Source organism: Scyliorhinus torazame, chromosome 3, assembly GCF_047496885.1.
Source record: "Scyliorhinus torazame isolate Kashiwa2021f chromosome 3, sScyTor2.1, whole genome shotgun sequence".
In the NCBI taxonomy this organism is placed as follows: Eukaryota; Metazoa; Chordata; class Chondrichthyes; order Carcharhiniformes; family Scyliorhinidae; genus Scyliorhinus; species Scyliorhinus torazame.
In genome coordinates, this window is record NC_092709.1 from 350,106,717 (window position 1) to 350,124,982 (window position 18,266).

An 18,266-nucleotide genomic window follows, 5' to 3' on the forward strand; every position below is an offset into this window, starting at 1 on the left:
TGGAGAGTCTGTAGCCGGGTGTGCGGAGGGTCTGTACCCTGGTGTGAGGAGAGACTATACCCGGGTGTGAGGAGAGTCTGTACCCGGGTGTGTGGAGAGTCTGTACCCGGATGTGTGGAGAGTCTGTAGCCGGGTGTGAGGAGGGTCTGTACCCTGGTGTGAGGAGAGACTGTAGCCGGGTGTGTGGAGAGTCTGTACCCGGGTGTGCGGAGAGACTGTACTCGGTTGTGTGGAGAGTCGGTAACCGGGTGTGTGGATAGATTGTACCCGGGTGTCTGGAGTGTCTGTACCCGGGTGTGTGGAGAGTCTGTACCCGGGTGTGTGGAGAGACTGTACCCGGGTGTCTGGAGTGTCTGTACCCGGGTGTGTGGAGAGTCTGTACCTGAGGGAGCAGAGAGTCTGTACCCGGGTGTGAGGAGCGTCTGTCCCCGGGTGTGTGGAGGGTCAGTATACGGGCGTGGGGAGAGACTGTAACCGAGTGTGCGGAGAGACTGTACCCGGGTGTGTGGAGTGTCTGTACCCGGGTGTGTGGAGAGTCTGTACCCGGGTGTGTGGAGAGACTGTACCCAGGTGTGTGGAGAGTCTGTACCCGGGTGTGTGGAGAGTCGGTAACCGGGTGTGCGGAGAGACTGTACCCCGGTGTGTAGAGTGTCTGTACCCGGGTGTGTGGAGAGTCTGTACCCGGGTGTGTGGAGAAACTGTACCCGGGTGTGTGGAGAATCTGTACCTGGGTGTCTGGAGAGACTGTACCCAGGTGTGTGGAGAGTCTGTACACGAGTGTGCGGAGAGTCGGTACCCGGGTGTGCGGAGAGTCTGTACCCGGGTGTGCGGGTGTCTATATCGGGTGTGCGGAGAGTCTGTACCCGTGTGTGCGGAGAGACGGTAAGCGGGTGTGCGGCGAGACTGTACCCAGGTGTGCGGAGCGCCTGTTCCCGGGTGTACGGAGAGTCTGTGCCCGGGTGTGTGGAGTGTCTGTACCCGGGTGTGCGGAGAGTCTGTACCCGGGTGTGCGGTGAGACTGTACCCGGGTGTGCTGTGAGACTGTACCCGGGTGTGTGGAGACTCTGTACCCGGGTGTGTGGAGACTCTGTTTCCGGGTGTGTGGAGAGTCTGTACCCGGGTGTGCGGAGAGACTGTACCCGGGTGTGTGGAGCGCCTGTACCCGGGTGTGCGGAGAGTCTGTTTCCGGGTGTGTGGAGAGTCTGTAGCCGGGTGTGCGGAGAGACTGTACCCGGGTGTGTGGAGACTCTGTACCCGGGTGTGTGGAGACTCTGTACCCGGGTGTGCGGAGAGACTGTACCCGGGTGTGTGGAGAGTCTGTACCCGGGTGTGCGGAGAGACTGTACCCGGGTGTGTGGAGAGTCTGTAACCGGGTGCGCAGTGAGCCTGTACCCGGGTGTCTGGAGAGTCTGTACCCGGGTGTGTGGAGAGCCTGTACCCGGGTGTGTGGAGATACTGTACCCGGGTGTGCGGAGAGTCTGTACCCGGGTGTGTCGAGAGACTGTACCCGGGTGTGTGGAGAGACTGTACCCGGGTGTGTGGAGAATCTGTACCCGGGTGTGTGGAGAGTCTGAACCCAGGTGTGTGGAGAGTCTGTACCCGGGTGTGCGGAGAGACGGTAAGCGGGTGTGCGGAGAGACTGTACCCGGGTGTGCGGAGAATCTGTACCCGGGTGTGAGGAGAGGCTGTACCCGGGTGTGTGGAGCGCCTGTTCCCGGGTGTGCGGAGAGTCTGTGCCCGGGTGTGTGGAGTGTCTGTACCCGGGTGTGCGGAGAGTCTGTACCCGGGTGTGCGGTGAGACTGTACCCGGGTGTGCGGTGAGACTGTACCCGGGTGTGCGGAGAGTCTGTTTCCGGGTGTGTGGAGAGTCTGTACCCGGGTGTGCGGAGAGACTGTACCCGGGTGTGTGGAGACTCTGTACCCAGGTGTGTGGAGACTCTGTACCCGGGTGTGCGGAGAGACTGTACCCGGGTGTGTGGAGAGTCTGTACCCGGGTGTGCGGAGAGACTGTACCCGTGTGTGTGGAGAGTCTGTACCCGGGTGTGCCGTGAGCCTGTACCCGGGTGTGTGGAGAGTCTGTACCCGGGTGTGTGGAGAGCCTGTACCCGGTTGTGTGGAGATACTGTACCCGGGTGTGCAGAGAGTCTGTTCCCGGGTGTGTGGAGAGACTGTACCCGGGTGTGTGGAGAGACTGTACCCGGGTGTGTGGAGAATCTGTACCCGGGTGTGCGAAGAGACTGTACCCGGGTGTGTGGCGACTCTGTACCCGGGTGTGTGGAAATTCTGTACCCGGGTGTGCGGAGAGTCTGTAACCGGGTGTGCGGAGAGTCTGTACCCTGGTGTGTGGAGAGTCTGTATCCGGGTGTGCGGAGAGTCTGTACCCGGGTGTGCGGAGAGTCTGTACCCAGGTGTGCGCAGAGACTGTATCCGGGTGTTTGGAGAGTCTGTACCCGGGTGTGCGGAGAGACTGTACCCGGGTGTCTGGAGACTCTGTACACGGGTGTGTGGACAGTCTGTATCCGGGTGTGCGGAGGGTCTGTACCCGGGTATGCGGAGAGTCTGTACCCAGGTGTGTGGAGAGACTGTACCCGGGTGTGTGGAGAGTCTGTATCGGGTGAGCGGAGAGTCTGTACCCGGGTGTGCGGAGAGACTGTACCCGGGTGTGCGGAGAGATTGTACCCGGGTGTGTGGAGAATCTGTACCCGGGTGTGTGGCGACTATGTACCGGGTGTGTAGAGAGACTTTACCCGCGTGTGGGGAGAGTCTGTACCCCGGTGTGTGGAGAGTCTGTACCCGGGTGTGCGGAGAGTCTGAACCCGGGTGTGCGGAGCATCTGTACCCCGGTGTGTGGAGAGTCTGTACCCGGGTGTGGGGTGAGACGGTACCCGGGTGTGCGGAGAGTCTGTACACGGGTGTGCGGAGAGTCGGTACCCGGGTGTGCGGAGAGTCTGTACCCGGGTGTGCGGGTGTCTATATCGGGTGTGCGGAGAGTCTGTACCCGTGTGTGCGGAGAGACGGTAAGCGGGTGTGCGGCGAGACTGTACCCGGGTGTGCGGAGCGCCTGTTCCCGGGTGTGCGGAGAGTCTGTGCCCGGGTGTGTGGAGTGTCTGTACCGGGTGTGCGGAGAGTCTGTACCCGGGTGTGCGGTGAGACTGTACCCGGGTGTGCTGTGAGACTGTACCCGGGTGTGTGGAGACTCTGTACCCGGGTGTGTGGAGACTCTGTTTCCGGGTGTGTGGAGAGTCAGTAGCCGGGTGTGCGGAGAGACTGTACCCGGGTGTGTGGAGACTCTGTACCCGGGTGTGTGGAGACTCTGTACCCGGGTGTGCGGAGAGACTGTACCCGGGTGTGTGGAGAGTCTGTACCCGGGTGTGCGGAGAGACTGTACCCGGGTGTGTGGAGAGTCTGTAACCGGGTGTGCAGTGAGCCTGTACCCGGGTGTCTGGAGAGTCTGTACCCGGATGTGTGGAGAGCCTGTACCCGGGTGTGTGGAGATACTGTACCCGGGTGTGCGGAGAGTCTGTACCCGGGTGTGCCGAGAGACTGTACCCGGGTGTGTGGAGAGACTGTACCCGGGTGTGTGGAGAATCTGTACCCGGGTGTGTGGAGAGTCTGAACCCAGGTGTGTGGAGAGTCTGTACCCGGGTGTGCGGAGAGACGGTAAGCGGGTGTGCGGAGAGACTGTACCCGGGTGTGCGGAGAATCTGTACCCGGGTGTGAGGAGAGGCTGTACCCGGGTGTGTGGAGCGCCTGTTCCCGGGTGTGCGGAGAGTCTGTGCCCGGGTGTGTGGAGTGTCTGTACCCGGGTGTGCGGAGAGTCTGTACCCGGGTGTGCGGTGAGACTGTACCCGGGTGTGCGGTGAGACTGTACCCGGGTGTGCGGAGAGTCTGTTTCCGGGTGTGTGGAGAGTCTGTACCCGGGTGTGCGGAGAGACTGTACCCGGGTGTGTGGAGACTCTGTACCCAGGTGTGTGGAGACTCTGTACCCGGGTGTGCGGAGAGACTGTACCCGGGTGTGTGGAGAGTCTGTACCCGGGTGTGCGGAGAGACTGTACCCGTGTGTGTGGAGAGTCTGTACCCGGGTGTGCCGTGAGCCTGTACCCGGGTGTGTGGAGAGTCTGTACCCGGGTGTGTGGAGAGCCTGTACCCGGTTGTGTGGAGATACTGTACCCGGGTGTGCAGAGAGTCTGTACCCGGGTGTGTGGAGAGACTGTACCCGGGTGTGTGGAGAGACTGTACCCGGGTGTGTGGAGAATCTGTACCCGGGTGTGTGGAGAGTCTGAACCCAGGTGTGTGGAGAGTCTGTACCCGGGTGTGTGGAGAGTCTGTGCCCGGATGGGCAGAGAGTCTGTACCCGGGTGTGTGGACAGTCTGTACACGGGTGTGTGGCGATTCTGTACCCGGGTGTGCGGAGGGTCTGTACCCGGGTGTGCGGAGAGACTGTACCCGGGTGTGCGGAGAGTCTGTATCCGGGTGTGCGGAGAGTCTGTATCCGGGTGTGCGGAGAGTCTGTACCCGGTTGTGCGGAGAGACTGTACCCGGGTGTGCGGAGAGACTGTACCCGGGTGTGCGGAGAGACTGTACCCGCGTGTGCGGAGATACTGTACCCTGGTGTGCGAAGAATCTGTACCCGGGTGTGTGGAGAGACTGTACCCGGGTGTGCGGAGAGACTGTACCCGGGTTTGTGGAGAGTCTGTACCCTGGTGTGCGAATAGACTGTACCCGGGTGTGTGGAGAGACTGTACCCGGGAGTGTGGAGACTATGCGCCCGGGTGTGTGGAAATTCTGCACCCGGGTGTGCGGAGAGTCTGTTCCCGGGTGTGCGGAGAGTCTGTACCCGGGTGTGTGCAGAGTCTGTATCCGGGTGTGCAGTGAGTCTGTACCCGGGTGTGCGGAGAGTCTGTACGCAGGTGTGCGGAGAGACTGTATCCGGGTGTTTGGAGAGTCTGTACCCGGGTGTGCGGAGAGACTGTACCCGGGTGTGCGGAGAGACTGTACCCGGGTGTGCGGAGAGACTGTACCCGGGTGTGCGGAGAGACTGTACCCAGGTGTTCGGAGAGTCTGTACACGGGTGTGTGGAGAGTCTGTATCTGGGTGTGCGGAGGGTCTGTACCCGGGTGTGCGGAGAGTCTGTACCCGGGTGTGCGGAGAGACTGTACCCCGGTGTGTGGAGAGTCTGTATCCGTGTGTGCGGAGAGACTGTACCCGGGTGTGCGGACAGTTTGTACCGGGGTGTGCGGAGATACTGTACCCGGGTGTGTGCAGAGACTGTACCCGGGTGTGTGGAGAGTCTGAACCCGGGTGTGCGGTGCGTCTGTACCCACGTGTGCAGAGAGACTGTACCCGGGTGTGCGGAGAGGCTGTTACCGGGTGTGGGGTGAGTCGGTACCCGGGTGTGCGGAGAGTCTGTACCCGGGTGTACGGAGAGACTGTATCCGGGTGTGTGGAGAGTCTGTACCCGGGTGTGCGGAGAGACTGTACCCGGGTGTGTGGAGACTCTGTACCCGGGTGTGTGGAGGCTCTGTACCCGGGTGTGCGGAGAGACTGTACCCGGGTGTGTGGAGAGTCTGTACCCGGGTGTGCAGTGAGCCTGTACCCGGGTGTGTCGAGAGCCTGTACCCGGGTGTGCGTAGAGGCTGTACCCGGGTGTGCGGAGAGACTGTACCCGGGTGTGTGGAGAGTCTGTACCCGGGTGTGCGGAGAGACTGTACCCGGGTGTGTGGAGACTCTGTACCCGGGTGTGTGGAGGCTCTGTACCCGGGTGTGTGGAGGGTCTGAACCCGGGTGTGAGGAGAGTCTGTACCCGGGTGTGTGTAGAGTCTGTACCCGGGTGTGTGGAGAGTCTGTACCCGGATGTGTGGAGAGTCTGTAGCCGGGTGTGAGGAGGGTCTGTACCCTGGTGTGAGGAGAGACTGTACCCGGGTGTGAGGAGAGTCTGTACCCGGGTGTGTGGAGAGTCTGTACCCGGGTGTGCGGAGAGACTGTACCCGGGTGTGTGGAGTGTCTGTACCCGGGTGTGTGGAGAGTCTGTACCCGGGTGTGTGGTGAGACTGTACCCAGGTGTGTGGAGAGTCTGTACCCGGGTGTGTGGAGAGTCGGTAACCGGGTGTGCGGAGAGACTGTACCCCGGTGTGTGGAGTGTCTGTACCCGGGTGTGTGGAGAGTCTGTACCCGGGTGTGTGGAGAAACTGTACCCGGGTGTGTGGAGAACCTGTACCTGGGTGTCTGGAGAGACTGTACCCAGGTGTGTGGAGAGTCTGTACACGGGTGTGCGGAGAGTCGGTACCCGGGTGTGCGGAGAGTCTGTACCCGGGTGTGCGGGTGTCTATATCGGGTGTGCGGAGAGTCTGTACCCGCGTGTGCGGAGAGACGGTAAGCGGGTGTGCGGCGAGACTGTACCCGGGTGTGCGGAGCGCCTGTTCCCGGGTGTGCGGAGAGTCTGTGCCCGGGTGTGTGGAGTGTCTGTACCCGGGTGTGCGGAGAGTCTGTACCCGGGTGTGCGGTGAGACTGTACCCGGGTGTGCGGTGAGACTGTACCCGGGTGTGTGGAGACTCTGTACCCGGGTGTGTGGAGACTCTGTTTCCGGGTGTGTGGAGAGTCTGTACCCGGGTGTGCGGAGAGACTGTACCCGGGTGTGTGGAGCGCCTGTACCCGGGTGTGCGGAGAGTCTGTTTCCGGGTGTGTGGAGAGTCTGTACCCGGGTGTGCGGAGAGAATGTACCCGGGTGTGTGGAGACTCTGTACCCGGGTGTGTGGAGACTCTGTACCCGGTTGTGCGGAGAGACTGTACCCGGGTGTGTGGAGGGTCTGTACCCGGGTGTGCGGAGAGACTGTACCCGGGTGTGTGGAGAGTCTGTAACCGGGTGTGCAGTGAGCCTGTACCCGGGTGTCTGGAGAGTCTGTACCCGGGTGTGTGGAGAGCCTGTACCCGGGTGTGTGGAGATACTGTACCCGGGTATGCGGAGAGTCTGTACCCGGGTGTGTGGAGAGTCTGTACCCGGGTGTGCGGAGAGACTGTACCCGTGTGTGTGGAGAGTCTGTACCCGGGTGTGCCGTGAGCCTGTACCCGGGTGTGCGGAGAGTCTGTAACCGGGTGTGCGGAGAGTCTGTACCCTGGTGTGTGGAGAGTCTGTATCCGGGTGTGCGGAGAGTCTGTACCCGGGTGTGCGGAGAGTCTGTACCCAGGTGTGCGCAGAGACTGTATCCGGGTGTTTGGAGAGTCTGTACCCGGGTGTGCGGAGAGACTGTACCCGGGTGTCTGGAGACTCTGTACACGGGTGTGTGGACAGTCTGTATCCGGGTGTGCGGAGGGTCTGTACCCGGGTGTGCGGAGAGTCTGTACCCAGGTGTGTGGAGAGACTGTACCCGGGTGTGTGGAGAGTCTGTATCGGGTGAGCGGAGAGTCTGTACCCGGGTGTGCGGAGAGACTGTACCCGGGTGTGCGTAGAGATTGTACCCGGGTGTGTGGAGAATCTGTACCCGGGTGTGTGGCGACTATGTACCGGGTGTGTAGAGAGACTTTACCCGCGTGTGGGGAGAGTCTGTACCCCGGTGTGTGGAGAGTCTGTACCCGGGTGTGCGGAGAGTCTGAACCCGGGTGTGCGGAGCATCTGTACCCCGGTGTGTGGAGAGTCTGTACCCGGGTGTGGGGTGAGACGGTACCCGGGTGTGCGGAGAGTCTGTACACGGGTGTGCGGAGAGTCGGTACCCGGGTGTGCGGAGAGTCTGTACCCGGGTGTGCGGGTGTCTATATCGGGTGTGCGGAGAGTCTGTACCCGTGTGTGCGGAGAGACGGTAAGCGGGTGTGCGGCGAGACTGTACCCGGGTGTGCGGAGCGCCTGTTCCCGGGTGTGCGGAGAGTCTGTGCCCGGGTGTGTGGAGTGTCTGTACCGGGTGTGCGGAGAGTCTGTACCCGGGTGTGCGGTGAGACTGTACCCGGGTGTGCTGTGAGACTGTACCCGGGTGTGTGGAGACTCTGTACCCGGCTGTGTGGAGACTCTGTTTCCGGGTGTGTGGAGAGTCTGTACCCGGGTGTGCGGAGAGACTGTACCCGGGTGTGTGGAGCGCCTGTACCCGGGTGTGCGGAGAGTCTGTTTCCGGGTGTGTGGAGAGTCAGTAGCCGGGTGTGCGGAGAGACTGTACCCGGGTGTGTGGAGACTCTGTACCCGGGTGTGTGGAGACTCTGTACCCGGGTGTGCGGAGAGACTGTACCCGGGTGTGTGGAGAGTCTGTACCCGGGTGTGCGGAGAGACTGTACCCGGGTGTGTGGAGAGTCTGTAACCGGGTGTGCAGTGAGCCTGTACCCGGGTGTCTGGAGAGTCTGTACCCGGGTGTGTGGAGAGCCTGTACCCGGGTGTGTGGAGATACTGTACCCGGGTGTGCGGAGAGTCTGTACCCGGGTGTGTCGAGAGACTGTACCCGGGTGTGTGGAGAGACTGTACCCGGGTGTGTGGAGAATCTGTACCCGGGTGTGTGGAGAGTCTGAACCCAGGTGTGTGGAGAGTCTGTACCCGGGTGTGCGGAGAGACGGTAAGCGGGTGTGCGGAGAGACTGTACCCGGGTGTGCGGAGAATCTGTACCCGGGTGTGAGGAGAGGCTGTACCCGGGTGTGTGGAGCGCCTGTTCCCGGGTGTGCGGAGAGTCTGTGCCCGGGTGTGTGGAGTGTCTGTACCCGGGTGTGCGGAGAGTCTGTACCCGGGTGTGCGGTGAGACTGTACCCGGGTGTGCGGTGAGACTGTACCCGGGTGTGCGGAGAGTCTGTTTCTGGGTGTGTGGAGAGTCTGTACCCGGGTGTGCGGAGAGACTGTACCCGGGTGTGTGGAGACTCTGTACCCAGGTGTGTGGAGACTCTGTACCCGGGTGTGCAGAGAGACTGTACCCGGGTGTGTGGAGAGTCTGTACCCGGGTGTGCGGAGAGACTGTACCCGTGTGTGTGGAGAGTCTGTACCCGGGTGTGCCGTGAGCCTGTACCCGGGTGTGTGGAGAGTCTGTACCCGGGTGTGTGGAGAGCCTGTACCCGGTTGTGTGGAGATACTGTACCCGGGTGTGCAGAGAGTCTGTACCCGGGTGTGTGGAGAGACTGTACCCGGGTGTGTGGAGAGACTGTACCCGGGTGTGTGGAGAATCTGTAGCCGGGTGTGTGGAGAGTCTGAACCCAGGTGTGTGGAGAGTCTGTACCCGGGTGTGTGGAGAGTCTGTGCCCGGATGGGCAGAGAGTCTGTACCCGGGTGTGTGGACAGTCTGTACACGGGTGTGTGGCGATTCTGTACCCGGGTGTGCGGAGGGTCTGTACCCGGGTGTGCGGAGAGACTGTACCCGGGTGTGCGGAGAGTCTGTATCCGGGTGTGCGGAGAGTCTGTATCCGGGTGTGCGGAGAGTCTGTACCCGGTTGTGCGGAGAGACTGTACCCGGGTGTGCGGAGAGACTGTACCCGGGTGTGCGGAGAGACTGTACCCGGGTGTGCGGAGAGACTGTACCCGGGTGTGCGGAGATACTGTACCCTGGTGTGCGAAGAATCTGTACCCGGGTGTGTGGAGAGACTGTACCCGGGTGTGCGGAGAGACTGTACCCGGGTTTGTGGAGAGTCTGTACCCTGGTGTGCGAATAGACTGTACCCGGGTGTGTGGAGAGACTGTACCCGGGAGTGTGGAGACTATGCGCCCGGGTGTGTGGAAATTCTGCACCCGGGTGTGCGGAGAGTCTGTTCCCGGGTGTGCGGAGAGTCTGTACCCGGGTGTGTGCAGAGTCTGTATCCGGGTGTGCAGTGAGTCTGTACCCGGGTGTGCGGAGAGTCTGTACGCAGGTGTGCGGAGAGACTGTATCCGGGTGTTTGGAGAGTCTGTACCCGGGTGTGCGGAGAGACTGTACCCGGGTGTGCGGAGAGACTGTACCCGGGTGTGCGGAGAGACTGTACCCGGGTGTGCGGAGAGACTGTACCCAGGTGTGCGGAGAGTCTGTACACGGGTGTGTGGAGAGTCTGTATCTGGGTGTGCGGAGGGTCTGTACCCGGGTGTGCGGAGAGTCTGTACCCGGGTGTGCGGAGAGACTGTACCCCGGTGTGTGGAGAGTCTGTATCCGTGTGTGCGGAGAGACTGTACCCGGGTGTGCGGACAGTTTGTACCGGGGTGTGCGGAGATACTGTACCCGGGTGTGTGCAGAGACTGTACCCGGGTGTGTGGAGAGTCTGAACCCGGGTGTGCGGTGCGTCTGTACCCACGTGTGCAGAGAGACTGTACCCGGGTGTGCGGAGAGGCTGTTACCGGGTGTGGGGTGAGTCGGTACCCGGGTGTGCGGAGAGTCTGTACCCGGGTGTACGGAGAGACTGTATCCGGGTGTGTGGAGAGTCTGTACCCGGGTGTGCGGAGAGACTGTACCCGGGTGTGTGGAGACTCTGTACCCGGGTGTGTGGAGACTCTGTACCCGGTTGTGCGGAGAGACTGTACCCGGGTGTGTGGAGGGTCTGTACCCGGGTGTGCGGAGAGACTGTACCCGGGTGTGTGGAGAGTCTGTAACCGGGTGTGCAGTGAGCCTGTACCCGGGTGTCTGGAGAGTCTGTACCCGGGTGTGTGGAGAGCCTGTACCCGGGTGTGTGGAGATACTGTACCCGGGTATGCGGAGAGTCTGTACCCGGGTGTGTGGAGAGTCTGTACCCGGGTGTGCGGAGAGACTGTACCCGTGTGTGTGGAGAGTCTGTACCCGGGTGTGCCGTGAGCCTGTACCCGGGTGTGCGGAGAGTCTGTAACCGGGTGTGCGGAGAGTCTGTACCCTGGTGTGTGGAGAGTCTGTATCCGGGTGTGCGGAGAGTCTGTACCCGGGTGTGCGGAGAGTCTGTACCCAGGTGTGCGCAGAGACTGTATCCGGGTGTTTGGAGAGTCTGTACCCGGGTGTGCGGAGAGACTGTACCCGGGTGTCTGGAGACTCTGTACACGGGTGTGTGGACAGTCTGTATCCGGGTGTGCGGAGGGTCTGTACCCGGGTGTGCGGAGAGTCTGTACCCAGGTGTGTGGAGAGACTGTACCCGGGTGTGTGGAGAGTCTGTATCGGGTGAGCGGAGAGTCTGTACCCGGGTGTGCGGAGAGACTGTACCCGGGTGTGCGGAGAGATTGTACCCGGGTGTGTGGAGAATCTGTACCCGGGTGTGTGGCGACTATGTACCGGGTGTGTAGAGAGACTTTACCCGCGTGTGGGGAGAGTCTGTACCCCGGTGTGTGGAGAGTCTGTACCCGGGTGTGCGGAGAGTCTGAACCCGGGTGTGCGGAGCATCTGTACCCCGGTGTGTGGAGAGTCTGTACCCGGGTGTGGGGTGAGACGGTACCCGGGTGTGCGGAGAGTCTGTACACGGGTGTGCGGAGAGTCGGTACCCGGGTGTGCGGAGAGTCTGTACCCGGGTGTGCGGGTGTCTATATCGGGTGTGCGGAGAGTCTGTACCCGTGTGTGCGGAGAGACGGTAAGCGGGTGTGCGGCGAGACTGTACCCGGGTGTGCGGAGCGCCTGTTCCCGGGTGTGCGGAGAGTCTGTGCCCGGGTGTGTGGAGTGTCTGTACCGGGTGTGCGGAGAGTCTGTACCCGGGTGTGCGGTGAGACTGTACCCGGGTGTGCTGTGAGACTGTACCCGGGTGTGTGGAGACTCTGTACCCGGGTGTGTGGAGACTCTGTTTCCGGGTGTGTGGAGAGTCTGTACCCGGGTGTGCGGAGAGACTGTACCCGGGTGTGTGGAGCGCCTGTACCCGGGTGTGCGGAGAGTCTGTTTCCGGGTGTGTGGAGAGTCAGTAGCCGGGTGTGCGGAGAGACTGTACCCGGGTGTGTGGAGACTCTGTACCCGGGTGTGTGGAGACTCTGTACCCGGGTGTGCGGAGAGACTGTACCCGGGTGTGTGGAGAGTCTGTACCCGGGTGTGCGGAGAGACTGTACCCGGGTGTGTGGAGAGTCTGTAACCGGGTGTGCAGTGAGCCTGTACCCGGGTGTCTGGAGAGTCTGTACCCGGGTGTGTGGAGAGCCTGTACCCGGGTGTGTGGAGATACTGTACCCGGGTGTGCGGAGAGTCTGTACCCGGGTGTGTCGAGAGACTGTACCCGGGTGTGTGGAGAGACTGTACCCGGGTGTGTGGAGAATCTGTACCCGGGTGTGTGGAGAGTCTGAACCCAGGTGTGTGGAGAGTCTGTATCCGGGTGTGCGGAGAGACGGTAAGCGGGTGTGCGGAGAGACTGTACCCGGGTGTGCGGAGAATCTGTACCCGGGTGTGAGGAGAGGCTGTACCCGGGTGTGTGGAGCGCCTGTTCCCGGGTGTGCGGAGAGTCTGTGCCCGGGTGTGTGGAGTGTCTGTACCCAGGTGTGCGGAGAGTCTGTACCCGGGTGTGCGGTGAGACTGTACCCGGGTGTGCGGTGAGACTGTACCCGGGTGTGCGGAGAGTCTGTTTCCGGGTGTGTGGAGAGTCTGTACCCGGGTGTGCGGAGAGACTGTACCCGGGTGTGTGGAGACTCTGTACCCAGGTGTGTGGAGACTCTGTACCCGGGTGTGCGGAGAGACTGTACCCGGGTGTGTGGTGAGTCTGTACCCGGGTGTGCGGAGAGACTGTACCCGTGTGTGTGGAGAGTCTGTACCCGGGTGTGCCGTGAGCCTGTACCCGGGTGTGTGGAGAGTCTGTACCCGGGTGTGTGGAGAGCCTGTACCCGGTTGTGTGGAGATACTGTACCCGGGTGTGCAGAGAGTCTGTACCCGGGTGTGTGGAGAGACTGTACCCGGGTGTGTGGAGAGACTGTACCCGGGTGTGTGGAGAATCTGTACCCAGGTGTGTGGAGAGTCTGAACCCAGGTGTGTGGAGAGTCTGTACCCGGGTGTGTGGAGAGTCTGTGCCCGGATGGGCAGAGAGTCTGTACACGGGTGTGTGGACAGTCTGTACACGGGTGTGTGGCGATTCTGTACCCGGGTGTGCGGAGGGTCTGTACCCGGGTGTGCGGAGAGACTGTACCCGGGTGTGCGGAGAGTCTGTATCCGGGTGTGCGGAGAGTCTGTATCCGGGTGTGCGGAGAGTCTGTACCCGGTTGTGCGGAGAGACTGTACCCGGGTGTGCGGAGAGACTGTACCCGGGTGTGCGGAGAGACTGTACCCGGGTGTGCGGAGATACTGTACCCTGGTGTGCGAAGAATCTGTACCCGGGTGTGTGGAGAGACTGTACCCGGGTGTGCGGAGAGACTGTACCAGGGTTTGTGGAGAGTCTGTACCCTGGTGTGCGAATAGACTGTACCCGGGTGTGTGGAGAGACTGTACCCGGGAGTGTGGAGACTATGCGCCCGGGTGTGTGGAAATTCTGCACCCGGGTGTGCGGAGAGTCTGTTCCCGGGTGTGCGGAGAGTCTGTACCCGGGTGTGTGCAGAGTCTGTATCCGGGTGTGCAGTGAGTCTGTACCCGGGTGTGCGGAGAGTCTGTACGCAGGTGTGCGGAGAGACTGTATCCGGGTGTTTGGAGAGTCTGTACCCGGGTGTGCGGAGAGACTGTACCCGGGTGTGCGGAGAGACTGTACCCGGGTGTGCGGAGAGACTGTACCCGGGTGTGCGGAGAGACTGTACCCAGGTGTGCGGAGAGTCTGTACACGGGTGTGTGGAGAGTCTGTATCTGGGTGTGCGGAGGGTCTGTACCCGGGTGTGCGGAGAGTCTGTACCCGGGTGTGCGGAGAGACTGTACCCCGGTGTGTGGAGAGTCTGTATCCGTGTGTGCGGAGAGACTGTACCCGGGTGTGCGGACAGTTTGTACCGGGGTGTGCGGAGATACTGTACCCGGGTGTGTGCAGAGACTGTACCCGGGTGTGTGGAGAGTCTGAACCCGGGTGTGCGGTGCGTCTGTACCCACGTGTGCAGAGAGACTGTACCCGGGTGTGCGGAGAGGCTGTTACCGGGTGTGGGGTGAGTCGCTACCCGGGTGTGCGGAGAGTCTGTACCCGGGTGTACGGAGAGACTGTATCCGGGTGTGTGGAGAGTCTGTACCCGGGTGTGCGGAGAGACTGTACCCGGGTGTGTGGAGACTCTGTACCCGGGTGTGTGGAGGCTCTGTACCCGGGTGTGCGGAGAGACTGTACCCGGGTGTGTGGAGAGTCTGTACCCGGGTGTGCAGTGAGCCTGTACCCGGGTGTGTGGAGAGCCTGTACCCGGGTGTGCGTAGAGGCTGTACCCGGGTGTGCGGAGAGACTGTATCCGTGTGTGTGGAGAGTCTGTACCCGGGTGTGCGGAGAGACTGTACCCGGGTGTGTGGAGACTCTGTACCCGGGTGTGTGGAGGCTCTGTACCCGGGTGTGTGGAGGGTCTGAACCCGGGTGTGAGGAGAGTCTGTACCCGGGTGTGTGTAGAGTCTGTACCCGGGTGTGTGGAGAGTCTGTACCCGGATGTGTGGAGAGTCTGTAGCCGGGTGTGAGGAGGGTCTGTACCCTGGTGTGAGGAGAGACTGTACCCGGGTGTGAGGAGAGTCTGTACCCGGGTGTGTGGAGAGTCTGTACCCGGGTGTGCGGAGAGACTGTACTCGGTTGTGTGGAGAGTCGGTAACCGGGTGTGTGGATAGATTGTACCCGGGTGTGTGGAGAGTCTGTACCCGGGTGTGTGGAGAGACTGTACCCGGGTGTCTGGAGTGTCTGTACCCGGGTGTGTGGAGAGTCTGTACCTGAGGGAGCAGAGAGTCTGTACCCGGGTGTGGGGAGCGTCTGTCCCCGGGTGTGTGGAGGGTCAGTATACGGGTGTGGGGAGAGACTGTAACCGAGTGTGCGGAGAGACTGTACCCGGGTGTGTGGAGTGTCTGTACCCGGGTGTGTGGAGAGTCTGTACCCGGGTGTGTGGTGAGACTGTACCCAGGTGTGTGGAGAGTCTGTACCCGGGTGTGTGGAGAGTCGGTAACCGGGTGTGCGGAGAGACTGTACCCCGGTGTGTGGAGTGTCTGTACCCGGGTGTGTGGAGAGTCTGTACCCGGGTGTGTGGAGAAACTGTACCCGGGTGTGTGGAGAATCTGTACCTGCGTGTCTGGAGAGACTGTACCCAGGTGTGTGGAGAGTCTGTACACGGGTGTGCGGAGAGTCGGTACCCGGGTGTGCGGAGAGTCTGTACCCGGGTGTGCGGGTGTCTATATCGGGTGTGCGGAGAGTCTGTACCCGCGTGTGCGGAGAGACGGTAAGCGGGTGTGCGGCGAGACTGTACCCGGGTGTGCGGAGCGCCTGTTCCCGGGTGTGCGGAGAGTCTGTGCCCGGGTGTGTGGAGTGTCTGTACCCGGGTGTGCGGAGAGTCTGTACCCGGGTGTGCGGTGAGACTGTACCCGGGTGTGCGGTGAGACTGTACCCGGGTGTGTGGAGACTCTGTATCCGGGTGTGTGGAGACTCTGTTTCCGGGTGTGTGGAGAGTCTGTACCCGGGTGTGCGGAGAGACTGTACCCGGGTGTGTGGAGCGCCTGTACCCGGGTGTGCGGAGAGTCTGTTTCCGGGTGTGTGGAGAGTCTGTACCCGGGTGTGCGGAGAGACTGTACCCGGGTGTGTGGAGACTCTGTAGCCGGGTGTGTGGAGACTCTGTACCCGGTTGTGCGGAGAGACTGTACCCGGGTGTGTGGAGGGTCTGTACCCGGGTGTGCGGAGAGACTGTACCCGGGTGTGTGGAGAGTCTGTAACCGGGTGTGCAGTGAGCCTGTACCCGGGTGTCTGGAGAGTCTGTACCCGGGTGTGTGGAGAGCCTGTACCCGGGTGTGTGGAGATACTGTACCCGGGTATGCGGAGAGTCTGTACCCGGGTGTGTGGAGAGTCTGTACCCGGGTGTGCGGAGAGACTGTACCCGTGTGTGTGGAGAGTCTGTACCCGGGTGTGTGGAGAGTCTGTGCCCGGATGGGCAGAGAGTCTGTACCCGGGTGTGTGGACAGTCTGTACACGGGTGTGTGGCGATTCTGTGCCCGGGTGTGCGGAGGGTCTGTACCCGGGTGTGTGGAGAGCCTGTACCCGGTTGTGTGGAGATACTGTACCCGGGTGTGCAGAGAGTCTGTACCCGGGTGTGTGGAGAGACTGTACCCGGGTGTGTGGAGAGACTGTACCCGGGTGTGTGGAGAGTCTGTACCCGGGTGTGTGGAGAATCTGTACCCGGGTGTGTGGAGAGTCTGTACCCGGGTGTGTGGAGAGTCTGTGCCCGGATGGGCAGAGAGTCTGTACCCGGGTGTGTGGACAGTCTGTACACGGGTGTGTGGCGATTCTGTGCCCGGGTGTGCGGAGGGTCTGTACCCGGGTGTGCGGAGAGTCTGTATCCGGGTGTGCGGAGAGTCTGTATCCGGGTGTGCGGAGAGTCTGTATCCGGGTGTGCGGAGAGTCTGTATCCGGGTGTGCGGAGAGTCTGTATCCGGGTGTGCGGAGAGTCTGTACCCGGGTGTGCGGAGAGACTGTACCCGGGTGTGCGGAGAGACTGTACCCGGGTGTGCGGAGAGACTGTACCCGGGTGTGCGGAGATACTGTACCCTGGTGTGCGAAGAATCTGTACCCGGGTGTGTGGAGAGACTGTACCCGGGTGTGCGGAGAGACTGTACCCGGGTTTGTGGAGAGTCTGTACCCTGGTGTGCGAATAGACTGTACCCGGGTGTGTGGAGAGACTGTACCCGGGAGTGTGGAGACTATGCGCCCGGGTGTGTGGAAATTCTGCACCCGGGTGTGCGGAGAGTCTGTTCCCGGGTGTGCGGAGAGTCTGTACCCTGGTGTGTGCAGAGTCTGTATCCGGGTGTGCAGTGAGTCTGTACCCGGGTGTGCGGAGAGTCTGTACGCAGGTGTGCGGAGAGACTGTATCCGGGTGTTTGGAGAGTCTGTACCCGGGTGTGCGGAGAGACTGTACCCGGGTGTGCGGAGAGACTGTACCCGGGTGTGCGGAGAGACTGTACCCGGGTGTGCGGAGAGACTGTACCCAGGTGTGCGGAGAGTCTGTACACGGGTGTGTGGAGAGTCTGTATCTGGGTGTGCGGAGGGTCTGTACCCGGGTGTGCGGAGAGTCTGTACCCGGGTGTGCGGAGAGACTGTACCCCGGTGTGTGGAGAGTCTGTATCCGTGTGTGCGGAGAGACTGTACCCGGGTGTGCGGACAGTTTGTACCGGGGTGTGCGGAGATACTGTACCCGGGTGTGTGCAGAGACTGTACCCGGGTGTGTGGAGAGTCTGAACCCGGGTGTGCGGTGCGTCTGTACCCACGTGTGCAGAGAGACTGTACCCGGGTGTGCGGAGAGGCTGTTACCGGGTGTGGGGTGAGTCGGTACCCGGGTGTGCGGAGAGTCTGTACCCGGGTGTGCGGAGAGACTGTATCCGGGTGTGTGGAGAGTCTGTACCCGGGTGTGCGGAGAGACTGTACCCGGGTGTGTGGAGACTCTGTACCCGGGTGTGTGGAGGCTCTGTACCCGGGTGTGCGGAGAGACTGTACCCGGGTGTGTGGAGAGTCTGTACCCGGGTGTGCAGTGAGCCTGTACCCGGGTGTGTGGAGAGCCTGTACCCGGGTGTGCGTAGAGGCTGTACCCGGGTGTGCGGAGAGACTGTATCCGGGTGTGTGGAGAGTCTGTACCCGGGTGTGCGGAGAGACTGTACCCGGGTGTGTGGAGACTCTGTACCCGGGTGTGTGGAGGCTCTGTACCCGGGTGTGTGGAGGGTCTGAACCCGGGTGTGAGGAGAGTCTGTACCCGGGTGTGTGTAGAGTCTGTACCCGGGTGTGTGGAGAGTCTGTACCCGGATGTGTGGAGAGTCTGTAGCCGGGTGTGAGGAGGGTCTGTACCCTGGTGTGAGGAGAGACTGTACCCGGGTGTGAGGAGAGTCTGTACCCGGGTGTGTGGAGAGTCTGTACCCGGGTGTGCGGAGAGACTGTACTCGGTTGTGTGGAGAGTCGGTAACCGGGTGTGTGGATAGATTGTACCCGGGTGTGTGGAGAGTCTGTACCCGGGTGTGTGGAGAGACTCTACCCGGGTGTCTGGAGTGTCTGTACCCGGGTGTGTGGAGAGTCTGTACCTGAGGGAGCAGAGAGTCTGTACCCGGGTGTGGGGAGCGTCTGTCCCCGGGTGTGTGGAGGGTCAGTATACGGGTGTGGGGAGAGACTGTAACCGAGTGTGCGGAGAGACTGTACACAGGTGTGTGGAGTGTCTGTACCCGGGTGTGTGGAGAGTCTGTACCCGGGTGTGTGGAGAGACTGTACCCAGGTGTGTGGAGAGTCTGTACCCGGGTGTGTGGAGAGTCGGTAACCGGGTGTGCGGAGAGACTGTACCCCGGTGTGTGGAGTGTCTGTACCCGGGTGTGTG

At 61.9% G+C, this 18,266-nt stretch overlaps 1 protein-coding gene across 1 annotated transcript in view; it reads right to left on the reverse strand.

Annotated features, from left to right (window-relative positions):
* LOC140409332 (homeobox protein EMX1) overlaps positions 1–18,266 on the reverse strand; it is an 852,172-nt gene that overhangs the window by 764,171 nt on the left and 69,735 nt on the right. The gene's annotated exons all lie outside the window — the stretch shown is intronic.